This window comes from Dipodomys ordii, unplaced genomic scaffold, assembly GCF_000151885.1.
Source record: "Dipodomys ordii isolate 6190 unplaced genomic scaffold, Dord_2.0 Scaffold168, whole genome shotgun sequence".
Taxonomy (NCBI): domain Eukaryota; kingdom Metazoa; phylum Chordata; class Mammalia; order Rodentia; family Heteromyidae; genus Dipodomys; species Dipodomys ordii.
In genome coordinates this window covers 379,780-392,838 of record NW_012267384.1, presented here as the reverse complement: position 1 = coordinate 392,838, position 13,059 = coordinate 379,780, and the positions used below count along the sequence as shown (strand labels likewise).

The following is a 13,059-nucleotide window of genomic DNA, read 5'->3' as shown; positions in this document are numbered from 1 at the left end:
TAAAGAATAAAGCATAACAGATAAAATGCTATATGCATTCAAAAGCAGTCTGTATCCATTGCAGAAAAGTTAGACTAGAGAAAGCACAAGAAAGGTCTCCATCACCTTAATGCCTAGAAATAACAAGTCCTTAGTGTGTAGTCCCCCAGATTCTCTGTATTATTAGTTCCTACATTAGTTGTGAAATGAGATAGATCCTAAGGAAAATAAATTGCATCTGGGTTGAGATACTCTACAGTTTTTATAGTTCTGTTTTGTGCTATTTTTTTTCTTTCTTCAATGCTACGGTTATTTCACTGTCAGATTGCTTTCAGCATGCATTATGCTGTGTGTTGTGGGTCATATTTTATTGTCTGTTGGTTTGCTAAACCTGAATTTGTACAAACTGAAAAGAGAAGTTTTCAGTACATATTGTAATGGTTGTTGGCTTCTTCTCTACCTCTGCCTATTCCCACACAAAGCTAGATGTTGTTTGTCTATACTGTTTATCTTGGTTACAAAGTGTTTATTAAAGTTCTTTTTCCCCCTCTATAAATTCAAACTATTTCTTTTTTCAAGATCAAAATATCCTTTGGTATCTATGGGAGCTCTATAACTGTAATAAGTTCTTTATTTGAAATAATGATATTAGATCATTTCCTAAAGCTGAAAACAGTCACACCTTTTAAGTTTTTCCATGTGAACTCCACTGTTGAGGGGCCCAACCAGGCTTTGATTTAACTGAGAGCCAAAATTATAGATTTTTACCTCTAAAGTTTCAATACCTCATTCAGTCTGTGGCTCAGTAAATACTTTTAGAATAAAGGGTGGATTATGTGCCTGAGATTCATTGAGTACCTTGTGAAAAGGGCATCAGAATCATATCGCCTTACTTCGTCTGTGTGTTCACTACCTCCGTTACCTTAATTATTATACTATAAAGGTTAAGGAAGACTCTTGGGTTCAGAGCTTCTAGGCTTTGTATGCTTCAGCTCTAAATTCTTCTATTTCATAGCATGTAGCCTTGGTGAAATCTACAGACCCACCATTGATGTAATATTGAGTGACAGAACTTACTGTTCAAAATTGTTGTAGGTGAAACTATATACTTATCCAGAAGTATGGTATCTATTCTCAGTGCCCAGCCAACATTTGTTTTTCTTCTCTCAGTTATTTCAGTATATTGAAACAGGCTACAAAAGATGACTTATAAGTTAAAATAACGTTTATCATGGAAAATAAATATTAGAACTAGCCACATGCTACAAAATGTGATCTATTACCGTAGTTTCATTTAGATTAATGTTATTTCGCTTTGTTTCTATTTTTAATTTTTGAGAGAGGGTCTTTCTGTGCAGCCCAGGCTGGCCTTGAACTCAACATCCTCCTGCCTGTCCCAGGTAAGGGGGTTACAGGTGTGTACCACCAGGCCTAATTAATTTTTTTTATTTTTTTCCCAGTACCAGGGGTTGAACTCAGACCTCTAACTTACTCCACAGCTGGCACTGTACCACTTGAGGCATAACTCCAGCCCAGGTTTTGCTGGTTATTTTGAAAAACTTGTCTCTTGGACCTTTCTGCCATGGTTGGCGTCTTTGAACCATGATCTTCAGATCTCATCCTTTTGAGTAGCTAGGAATATGACATGAATCACCAGGTGTCCAGTATATCTACCTTCTTAATGATAGATTCACGAGCCTGTGGGTTGTTTAGTTCTTCTTGAACTTAATGTGGTGCCCATTTTATAGAGAAAGGCAAAGAAAGAAGGAAAGGATATATTTCTTCATAAAGCTATTCGTAATCATAAACTATAAGAAACAAAAGTTCTCTAACAAAATATTCAAGAATTCCCAGAGGACAACAAATTGTTTAAATAGGGATACAGATGGACCAATTGCAACAATGAGATGTACAAGACGTTATGTCGAAAAACGAACTTTACAACTTTGGCGCAGGAGAGGGATGGGGGTAGGAGGAGACGGCGGGCGGGGGGAGGGGAGAGATGGGAAGGTATGGGATGGGAAGGGGAAACAAAGGAGGAGGCAACAATGCTTGATAAGAAATGTACTCATTGCCTTGCTCATGTAATTGTAACCCCTCTATAAGGTATTTTCACAATAATAATAAAAAAAGAATTCCCAGAGGACTCATTTATAACCACAAGATGAGAACGGAATTCCGTATCAGGTGTTGTGTTTTAGTGAAGTCTGCTAAGGATCTTTGTATTAGAATCTACCTTGCTTAGAACAAGATGGGTTGCAAATGTGTTGCACAAGCCATTTCATCTCATTATAGCAATGCTAATGTTCCTCTTATCTCAGAATGTTGCTGAAGCTGGAGCCACATCTATATTAAGTGGTTTTGTGAATAAGAGCCTTCAGATAACAAGGAAGCTTCCAGGCCCTTGGAGCACCTGTGTTCCTGAACATGTACTTGGAAGAGTTGGTGCTTGTCGCAGCAGGTTGAATTTATTTTTACCTAATGTCTCTAAAAAAGAGGAGCTGAATTTTGAGTCAGTGAGATACACAGACAAAATATTTTTCTTTAATCTTTAAGTGGTTGTACAAAAGAGTAGCCATTTAGCAAAGCAATTTATGAATATAATATATCTCGATCAATGTCACCCCTTTCAACATTTTCACCCATCCTTCTCTTCCCTTGTTCATTTTTGCTTTTATTGTATTCATGGAAGCAATTGGTCCATCAATGAGCATAATTAAGATTAACACATTCTTAAATGGTCTCCTTATCTATACTAACTTCTACTCTACTTTTAAAAGTAGTCAAATGCTTTCATTCTGCAGATTTTTTGAAGACACACTGAGGAGAAAGGACTTCATAAAATTAAAAAAAATGGTCAAGTCATAATGTCACCCTGACACAAAATAGTATTTATGTATAGTATTCCTATTCAAGTTTATACTACCTCGCCACTTCTTGTAGTGTTCAGGTAAACATGACTTGTATATGTGTACACATGCACGCACACACACACACACACATACACATACATGTGCATACCTGCCAGTCCTGCCAGTCCTGGGGGTGAACTTGGGGCCTGAGCACTGTTGTGCACTGAGTTTTGTTGTGTAAGGCTAGTGCTCTACCAGTTGAGCCACAGCTCCAATCCAAGCTTTGTTTCTAGTTAAATGTAGATAATAATCTCACAGATTATCCCACCCAGGCTAGCTTTGAACTGCCATCCTTAGATCTGAGCCTCCTGAATAACTAGAATTAATGCTGTGAGCCACTGACACCCCGCAAGTATGGCTTTTTTTAGGGGTTAAAGAAGAAAGCTGGATGCAGTTGCATCATGCCTGTGAGTCTACTCAGGCAGCTGAGACCTAGAAGATCACAGTTTGGAGCCAGCCCAGGCAGAAAACTCTGAGAGACTCCATCTCCAATTAACCAGTAATAACTGGGCTGGAGGTATGGCTTAAGTGATAGATCACCAGATAGGAAATCTGAGCAAAAGTGTGAGGCCCTGAGTTTGAGCCCAAGACAGACAGACATAAACAGAAAAGGACGTAAGAGAGAGGGAAAGAGACAGACAGACAGACACTGAGAGAGAACAGAGAGAAAGGAAGGAAGAATAAAAAGGACAGGAAGGAAGGCAGAAAGGGAAGGAAGGAAGGAAAGGAGAGAGGGAAGCACAGAAGAAAGAAAGAGAGAGAGAGAAAGAAAGAAAGAAAGAAAGAAAGAGAGAAAGAAAGAAAGAAAGAAAGAGAGAGAGAGTAGGAAGGAAGGAAGGAAAGAAGGAAGGAAGAAAGGAAGGAAAGAAGGAAGGAAGGAAGGAAGGAGGGAAAGAGGTAGGGAGGGAGAAAGAAAAGAAAAGAAAAGAAAAGACATTATGCTCTTAGAGTGACTTTCTGCCTTGCTGGAAGATACAGACTACAAGAAACAACACTGATGACAAGGCTGCTGATTGTCTGTACGTCCTGTGGACCAAGTTCATTTGGAATGAGCTAGGGCACATCCCAGCACAAGCTCACCTCACCCAGGTGTTCTAGCTTTGCCAAGCTCCTGCTGCTTAGGGAGGTGAAGAGGGCTTCATCTCTTCCATGCTGTCTCAGCCAGGGGTCTATTGTTGCGACTTGCCTGAAAGCTGGCAAATGACATTTCCTGGTGTGATTGAGTTTTAATGTGAGATTACAACCATAGATCAAAGTGAGGAGGACATTTGGGCAGGGGCTCTTAAGAATTTTAGAGCCGGAGTATAAAGAAGATAATTATACTGTATGATTTAAGGTTGTTTCTGTCTGTATCACTCATGAGCTAATAAAAGGCTTTAGGTTTTTTTCCCCTGTTTCTTTTCCTGGGTAGTCCCTGTTACTTAATATTTAGAAGACCTTTTAAGGTCTGTGATTGGAGAAAACAGAATTGTCTCATAAATGGCCTTTCCTGATTATGATAACCAGTCTTTTGTACAGAGAGCATAACCTGGGTTTGTTATCCATGAAGTTTGGAACAAAAAAGGAGGAAAAAAAGAGACAATCCATGAGTGTCCAAATTCTTCTGTTCTGATTTTACTATTGTAAACTTGAAGGTAATTCAACCCCAGCTCAGTGTGACTTTGTCTTTGCATGATGACCTACTTTTAAAAAGTGTAAGCCTGACAAAAATCATGTTTTGTACTTGGAAACCCACATGGAAATTGCTTTTCATGTTTTGGAGCTCTCAAGAAGTTTTGCTCCTAATGATATGATATGCTTGCTTTTGTGAAGCAAGGGTTTCTATGCCTTGGATCTTGGGGACTACCATACCATTTTTACAATAGCTTCCTATATAGCCCAGGTTTCTGGAAAATGTGTCCTTTTCCATTTTTGCAAACATAACAGCAGATGCATTGTTCTGGGTTTTCTATATTTACATGCCAAAGAGTAGATTATATCAAATCATCTTTATGAAACTTGTTCTTGTACGTTAACTACCACTTGTCTCAGTAAGAATATATGATCATTGTTTTAAAACAAAAACTAAGAAAAAACAGAGTGAAGCAAAAAGAGAAAAAGAAAAGAAATTCTTTTCATCTCAATAATCAGAAAAGTTTGTTTTATTTTTATCATCATCTGGGAGAACCAGAGCATGGGACTGGTAAACAGAGTCTATCCATAACTTGGCTTCCTATGGTAGCTGTGAGGATGAACTGTGTCATTTCATGAGCTATGCTTGGAATCACACCAGGGGGGAAATGAGTGTTTGATAAGGGATGATGGTTATTGTTGTTATTGTTGGGTATTTTATCCAGATTTTTCCTGGGCACAGATGTCAAATCATTTTTGCAAGTAAGCCTGGGTGTGTATTCAGTGGAATCGTGGTGTTTGAGAGCCATGAAGGGCCTTTGACTTTATTCAATCTAGTTTCTCCACAGGAGATTTAGCAAATCAGCAAGGGAGGTTGGGGATTCTCTTCAACTGTTAACTATTCTCAGTCTGACCTCAGGACTGACTGAGTCAGAAGCTACGAGGATAGCTCTGTCTTTGGGAGGAAATTAAGTGATTCTGGGGCTTGTTGACTGGACCAGCTGAGGCAGAACCCAATCAGCTTTCACAGATGAAGAAGAAACTGTATGGGAGGTGTCTCAGGTTCTCACCAGCATTCAGCTGGAGCTTGAACAGAGCCTAGGCTCTGAGTTATACTCAGGCTACTTCTGCTTGGAAGAGAGCCACGGGGCAAGTTTAAAGAGAAGCAATCTTGCATGAATTTTCCAGGATAGTAACATACTGCATCCAGAAAATTATGGCATATAGAATTCCATTTTAAGACATTATAGCTGGGCCCTGGTAGCTCATACATGTAACCTTACCTACTCAGGAGATTGATTGACATCGGAGGATCCCAGTTCAAAGCCAGCCCAGACAGAACAGTCCATGAGACTCTTAATCTCCAGCAAACTTCCAAAAAGTTGTGGATCTGTGGCTCAAGTGATAGAATACTAATCTTGAGCAACAAAAGATCAAGGACAGTGCCCAGTCCCTGTGTTCAAGCCCTAGGACCCCCCCCCACACACACATACACACTACAAAATTTGCAAACTATTAACTCAATAAACGTATGTTTGTTGATGCTTTTAAAATCATTCATGTGGTAGGGGAAAAGCAAAAGAGGAGGTAACAATGCTTGATAGGAAATGTACTCATTACCTTGCTCATGTAACTGTAACCCCTCTGTACAGTATTTTTACAAAAACATATTTTAAAAAAGACATTGGAATCACAAATAAAATAAAATTATTCATGTTTCATGGATTCATTCTGACCTTTCCTTATGAGTAGGAATTAATGAAATCATTTAGAAGATTTTAAGGAAGGGTGGATGGAAGAGGTTTGTTATGAGTTTAAAACTCTTCATGGGGATCCTCCCAGAGCATTTCTCTGGACCTTTGACATAGAAGGCAGTCTCTGCTATGGAGCAGTTAATCTGAGAATAAGCAGCAGAAAGTACCTATCTCCCACTTTTCCTAGCAAGTCAAGCCCCTCATTGAGATACTTATAAAACTGTGTTACAAGCTCATCTATGTTTAAGAAACTACTGGAAGATAAAGCTGAGCACATGAACTAGCCTGTGATAAGGTGATTTGTAGTGTTCCTGAATATTATAGGTGCTCCAGTCTTGTCCAACATTACCCTTGCCACTGCACATGACTGATTCTGTAAGAATCTACATGGAGGTGTTTAGATGTTTTACCACATCTGCTTGACATAAACTAATGATGAAGACTGCTAAACATGGTGACATGATTAAACACGATGTTAATTAGTGGTTCCTGTAAGAGTCTCGATCCTTCTAGCAGCCTTTTTGGTACATATGTAGAAGTATCTGCTAATACCACTAGTGATTCAAAGGGGAAAAATGCATCTAAACGACCAGGTAGCACATATGGGGTCCATCTTCATGTCCTGAGGGTTGTCCAAAATGAGGCCTTTGTGGGAAGGAATATGGCAATTTTCTTGCAGGCAATAATCATTTGTACTATTACTTAGTTGTCATGTATTGATGATCCCATTTCAATCAAACATATCTCATCCAGAGAGCTTTTGATGGGAGAAATTTTTGGAAGGGTTTAGGAAGGTTAAATCTGTGAGACATGGCTTCCATCTGGAATGCATTAGCTACAAAGATTTATTAGTCAGAGTGCCTCTGCATAATGTTCCATGGAAAGCGGGCCCTGCATCTAATTTCCAGGGTGATGTCTATATGAGGAGTGATCTTTGAAATATCATAGGTGACAATCAAGTTTGTTATAAAAATAGTAAATGCCCAGAATTTTCATGGTGGCTACTTTAAATCCCTCACGAGGGCTGCTAAACAGGTAGTTGATTTGTTGACAAATGATAAAACTTTAGGGATAGCACCATGCATGAAATTTTAAAATAGGATGGACTTTTTAGGCAGAATAAAAAAGAGAAGACTATTAGAGAAATTATGAGCATTTAGTGTTTCACATTCCCTTTCTGAGGACAAGATAGCATTAGAAAAATAATAAGACTAGTACTCAGCTATGTAAAGAAGTGCATCCGGCTTTTGATGACAATCATTGTTAAGAGCTAATGTTGTTGATCAATACGTGAGGCAAGTAAAGCTTTATAACACCTTTTATGTTAAACAGCCTGAGACAGTTCTAACTCTAATGTAATTGGTAGAAATTAAAAATTATTAGGTGCTAGAATACCAACTTTCTACTGATTAGTGCATGGAATGCAAAGCCAGATGAGGGGAAGGCTGGATTTGGGGCTGCAGAAATCAGGGGCTGAGAGCATCAACCCTCCCAAACCCTTCTGGAAGCGTCAGTCAGGCCCTGGGGAGAACATCTTCCACCTAACCTGCCTTATCCATCACTTGCCACAAAGGTGATATAATGAGGGACAGTGCAGCCCCATAAAAGTCCTTTATGCCATAAAGAGTAATCATTGACTTCATATGCCTTCCCTGGCCCTGTCATATCTTTGGTGAAGCCAAAGAGGAAAGGATTAGTGCCAGGTGAAGGATTAGTCGCCATCCAAATATTTATCTATGAATTTAGGTTATACCACAATGCCCAGTTGTGTCATTCCCTCTTGGTGTAGGAAAAAGAAGTATTCTGTATCCTGGATACAAGTTCAATACTAAATTGTTCTCCAAGGATTACAAGAGAAATGCTGGAGCTCAGCAATTTCCTTTTACCCTCACGTTGGGCTTCTTAGCCATTGGTTGGTTTTATGCCAGATAACAGAAGCAAAGTTGAAGGAGTGCTAGCCACTAAATGCATGAGAGTGAAAAGAGGTTTGGCTACAAGGCCTCAATAAGCAGAGGTTGGGGTTTTTTTGTTGTTTTTGTTTTGTTTTGTTTTGCTTGCTTTCTAGGTGGACACTTACAGAGCTGTACACTGGAAAGGCTACTTCTCTTCTGTATCGGCTGTGCATACTAAGAAGGGCTCGGCTGGAGCAGTTCCTTCCATTACAGAGAGGGACACAATCCCAAGATCTCACTTTCTCTCAGAATCTATGTTAGCTCTGGTGCCTTGGGGATATGAATTTCTCCCCCTTTCTCAACTGAGACTTTGCTTCAAACTTCCCCATTCCAAATGTGTGGTCTCCTCCAGAGCCTGAGTGAGATCTTATTCTCCCTGTGGATCAGTCCAGCTTGCTTTCTGGGCTTCCTTGGAGAGAACTGTGGGATGGTACCTATTCTACTTCCAGCCAGAGACCTCCTTTGTGAAACAGAATAGCACCTTGGCCAAGCTCCTTTACACCACTCCTGGCATTTATCAAAGTCTCACTGTATCTTGATTTCTTTGGGTCTTTACATATGGTTTAACATGAACTAAATAAAGCAATAATGTAAATGATGCCTGATTACACAAGACACGTTGGTTAGGTCATCTCTACCTTTGGTATGTAAGTGTAAATTCTTTTTTTTTCCTTACCTTTTTTTTTTAATTGTGAAAATACTGTACAGAGGGGTTACAATTACATGGGCAAGATAATGAGTACATTTCTTATCAAGCATTGTTGCCTCCTCCTTTGTTTCCCCTTCCCATCCCTTCCCATCTCCTACCTCCCACTCCCCACCCCCCCCTTCTTGGCCAAAGTTGTAAAGTTCGTCTTTCGACATAACGACTTGTACATCTCATTGTTGCAATGGGTCCACCTGTATCTCTATTTAAGCGATTTGTTTTTTCCCTTCCCCTCCACATGGTTGTTGTGGAAGTTGTTAACCCAGTTATATAAATTACTTCTGTATTCTTTTTTGAGAGATACATGAATTCCTCTCTTAATCTCCCCCCCTATTTCTGAAAGTAGTACTTTATTTCCATTTATTAGATTTGTACTTTTAGTTAGACAAATAATGTTCTAGATATTATTATATTTGCTCATGAAACCCTCATCTGTTTTTATTCATGGCACATTTTTACGATTTAGTTACCTAGAAATAATTGCTTATTATAGAACTGAATGCATGGAAATATCCAGAAAGAAATTTCAAACACATTTATTTGAAATGACAGTCAGGTTTTCTTTCATGTCACAATCTAGGTTGGTTTTGTTATTTTGAACCACTTTGTAAGCTTTTGTTTGCTTTCAATTAGCATGTATTGTTTTTACAGAGGAGGCTTATTAGCTCATATATATATATATGGCTCATATATGACTCATATATATGTATATATATACACATACTATACATACTAGTGTGCTTTGATCAAATTCACTCCTCTATTAATTTTTCCTGAACTTTTCTCTTTTGATAGTGATTAATATGTTTATGTCTGAGATTTAGAATTACTTTTCATTTTTTGTTGGCCAGTTTTGGGAGTTTGAACTCTGGGCCTCATAGTTACTTGACTTGCTTGCTTGGCTGGTTACTCTACCAGTTGAGCCATGCCTCCCGTTTAGCTTTTAGCTGATTATTTTGGAAATAGGGTCTCATGGATTTTCTGTCCAGGCTAGTTTTGAACCCAGATCCTCCAGCTCTCAGCTTCCTGAATAGCTAGGATTACAAATATTAGCCACCAACATCCAGTTCAAAACTACTTTTAAAGAAGTGGCACTGTAGCTCAAGTGGTAGAGTGCTCGCCTTGAGCTGAAGAGCTGAGGGACAGCGCCCAGGCCCAGAGTTCAGGCACCACGACCAACAAAAACAAAAACAAACAAACAAAAAAAACTACTTTTAAATTACATATGTAAAATGAAAGAACATGAAATTCCATGAGCAAATTCCATGAGCATATTTCTATGAAGAAAGGTCAGTTTCACTAAGGTCAGTTTCAAAATTTTCCTTACTGTTAAATTCTTTTAAAAGAAAACACCACCTTCATAGTCAATGATTTCATCTGGAAACAGACCAGCATCTTTGAGATTTGACCTTAAAAATAAAGCTATGTTGCCCATTCCTTTTCCATTCCCAAATTTTTCCTGGAGGCTTTTAAAGAACTTTCTTTATTTCAATCAATTCCATAGTAATCAATAAGTGTCCAAAAAAGAAAAAAAAGTTATTTTATTTGATTTAACTGACTAATTGTATGGCAGTTTCATGTGCAACAATGAGGTAAGAAAATGATGAAAAAATATAAAATAAGATGTTATTACAGATTCACTGAACCTATGAGAAAGTCCATAAGCTTAATGGAGGTTAATATTACTAGAAATCTCCAGTGGAAATCATCAACACTATTACTATATCAACATGTAAAATCAGTATCATATCAAAAATCATGTACTCACACACTCTGAGAAGAATCAGTTTGTCTCTCTGATTCATTTGTAGTTCAGGAGTAATAATTTTATTCCATCATATTGCTAGAGAGACTAAAGAAGCATTTTATAAAGATAATACACACAAGAATCAATTGTTTATGTAAAGTTGACATCCCCTCTCTTTTTTTATAGTGGCATATCCATTTAAGTTTGAAGGAAAACATGTAGATCTCACCTTTACTTTCCATGATACCATGAACCTCTCCTGGATGAGTCAGGCTTCCTTTCCCTTAAAGGCCCAGGAACCCTGTTTATCTCTCATGTTTTTTCTTTTAACAATCTCTATCATTCTTGCTAGATTATTAGATGGATTAATGTAGAGATTATTTGTGTCTAATGCCTAGCACAGTGCCTGATGCATCTTGAGCTCAGGGAAAACCACACACGAGGTGGCTGCTAAATTCCACTTCTTGCAGGGATTTCATAATGTCTAAGATGTGGCATTTCACAAAATGTCCACAAGGCCTATTAGTTGCATACACACAGCTCTGCTATTGGCATTCTATTTTGTACTTTCTTATTAGTTACAATAATGGAAATAAAGAATTTTGTTGTTGGTTTAGTTGTGTTTTTTTAACAAGTGCTAGGGATGGAACCCAGGATTTTGCACATGCTCACAAGAGCTCTGCCACTGGGCCTTTCCCCATGCCCTCTGGACTGTGAGTATAAATAGTCCCTTTGCACTATAGCCTATTGTATTACAACCTGGGGATCTGCATATTGTAACCTTCCCTTCCCTCTGAGAAGGTGCATAATATATAGTATAGCCCTACAAGGTATTGTACAGTATGAAATAGGCTGGCTTTAAGTTATAACTAGAAGAGAAAGGTGGATGACAGGTAAAATTGGCATATATAGTAACATTAAAACCACTCCCAGCTTCTATCCCGATGTTTTATTTACACTATATTTTGTAAATATACAGTATATTTTCTAAATATGGTAACTAGGCAACACCGTGTTATACAAGTAGATGTGGCTTTGGCACCTGCAGAATACAATCATTCCCTCAAATATATCTTCCTCTTTCCATATATATGTATATATGTATATGTACATATGCATATACATATGCACATATAAATACCTTCTTAGAAATTGATACATCAATTCCAATGATTTCTTAAATGAGTATAAGCTCTGGGTGATTTTAACCTAATAATCATGTGGCCCATACTGCCTTCTGTTCTGTTTCCCACTCTCTTGCATATTGATTGTCTTCCTTTCCCATGTTCCCTTTATTGCTGTTTTATTTTTTGTTTGCCAGACTTGCTATCCAGACATTAAGAGTATATTTGAAAACAGCACATGAGTGCACAGGCAAACAACAGTCCAGGTATACTGATGAAGCAGAGCTTGCACTCCCAAAATTAAGACAATTATAATCAGCTCCATGGCAGAAGGGAAGGGGAGCTATACTGGCTTCATACCTATGGAAGACAAACTTCTGCAAGTTTTCTTCATCACATCCTTTTCTGTTTTCTAATAAGAAAACAATTTCAAGCTAGCCATCCTACCAAAGACTTTCCAAGGGTAGTTGCTATTCTGTGATGAGGAGGCTATGGACACAGGACAATGCCTTGTAAGCAAGCTGAAGTATAGCTGAGCACAAGTTAGCCCCCCTCCCCAACTCAAATCCCTGCTTGGCCATTTACTTTGTTGCCAGATAAACTAGCCTGTGTTTCAATATCTGTAAGGTGAAGATAGTAATAGTTGGGGTTCAGAGGTCAATGAGACAATGGTGATCTCTGTGGAACACAAAGGTTGTAAATGTGTCCTCATAGGTTGAGCAAAAGGTCACGGTCACTTGTGAGATGCTCTTCCTGCCCTTCACTCACAGATAAATGTGCCTCCTACTTAGTATATTTTCATCATTCTTGCCACAATCAAGCATCCTGCAGGAAGTTAGCGCACATGGGGATGTACTATTGGAAGAGTTAGTGGAAAGGAGAAACCTGAGCTCTCTCTTGTCTCCAGGTAGATTGTTGGGTAACATTCTGCAAGGGTTGAACAACCTCTTAAAGTTCTTTTCCTTCCCCCCAGCCTGAAGGCTGGTCCTACAGTGTCCCAGTAGCACTACGTTTGCCACTAGTGCTGCTTATAAACCCTGACTGTCCTCTCGTGGGCACATGGAGGGGGATGAACTTCCTTCTTTTCTTTAGATCAGGTGATACCATGTAACTATATCTGACCAATGAGCTGTGAGGAGAAATGACACATTTCCTATAGGCTGATGAATTTTGCTTGTCACACAGCAGCTCCAGGGCTCTGGAGGAACTCTGAAGGAAGCAGTCCTCAGGGACTCCTGTAGCACTGGACCATGAGTGAGTAATAAGCAACTCAT

General features: G+C 38.8%; 1 protein-coding gene across 2 annotated transcripts in view; it reads left to right on the top strand.

Moving 5' to 3' along the window:
• Positions 1 to 13,059, top strand: part of Npas3 (neuronal PAS domain protein 3) — an 883,936-nt gene that overhangs the window by 522,502 nt on the left and 348,375 nt on the right. The gene's annotated exons all lie outside the window — the stretch shown is intronic.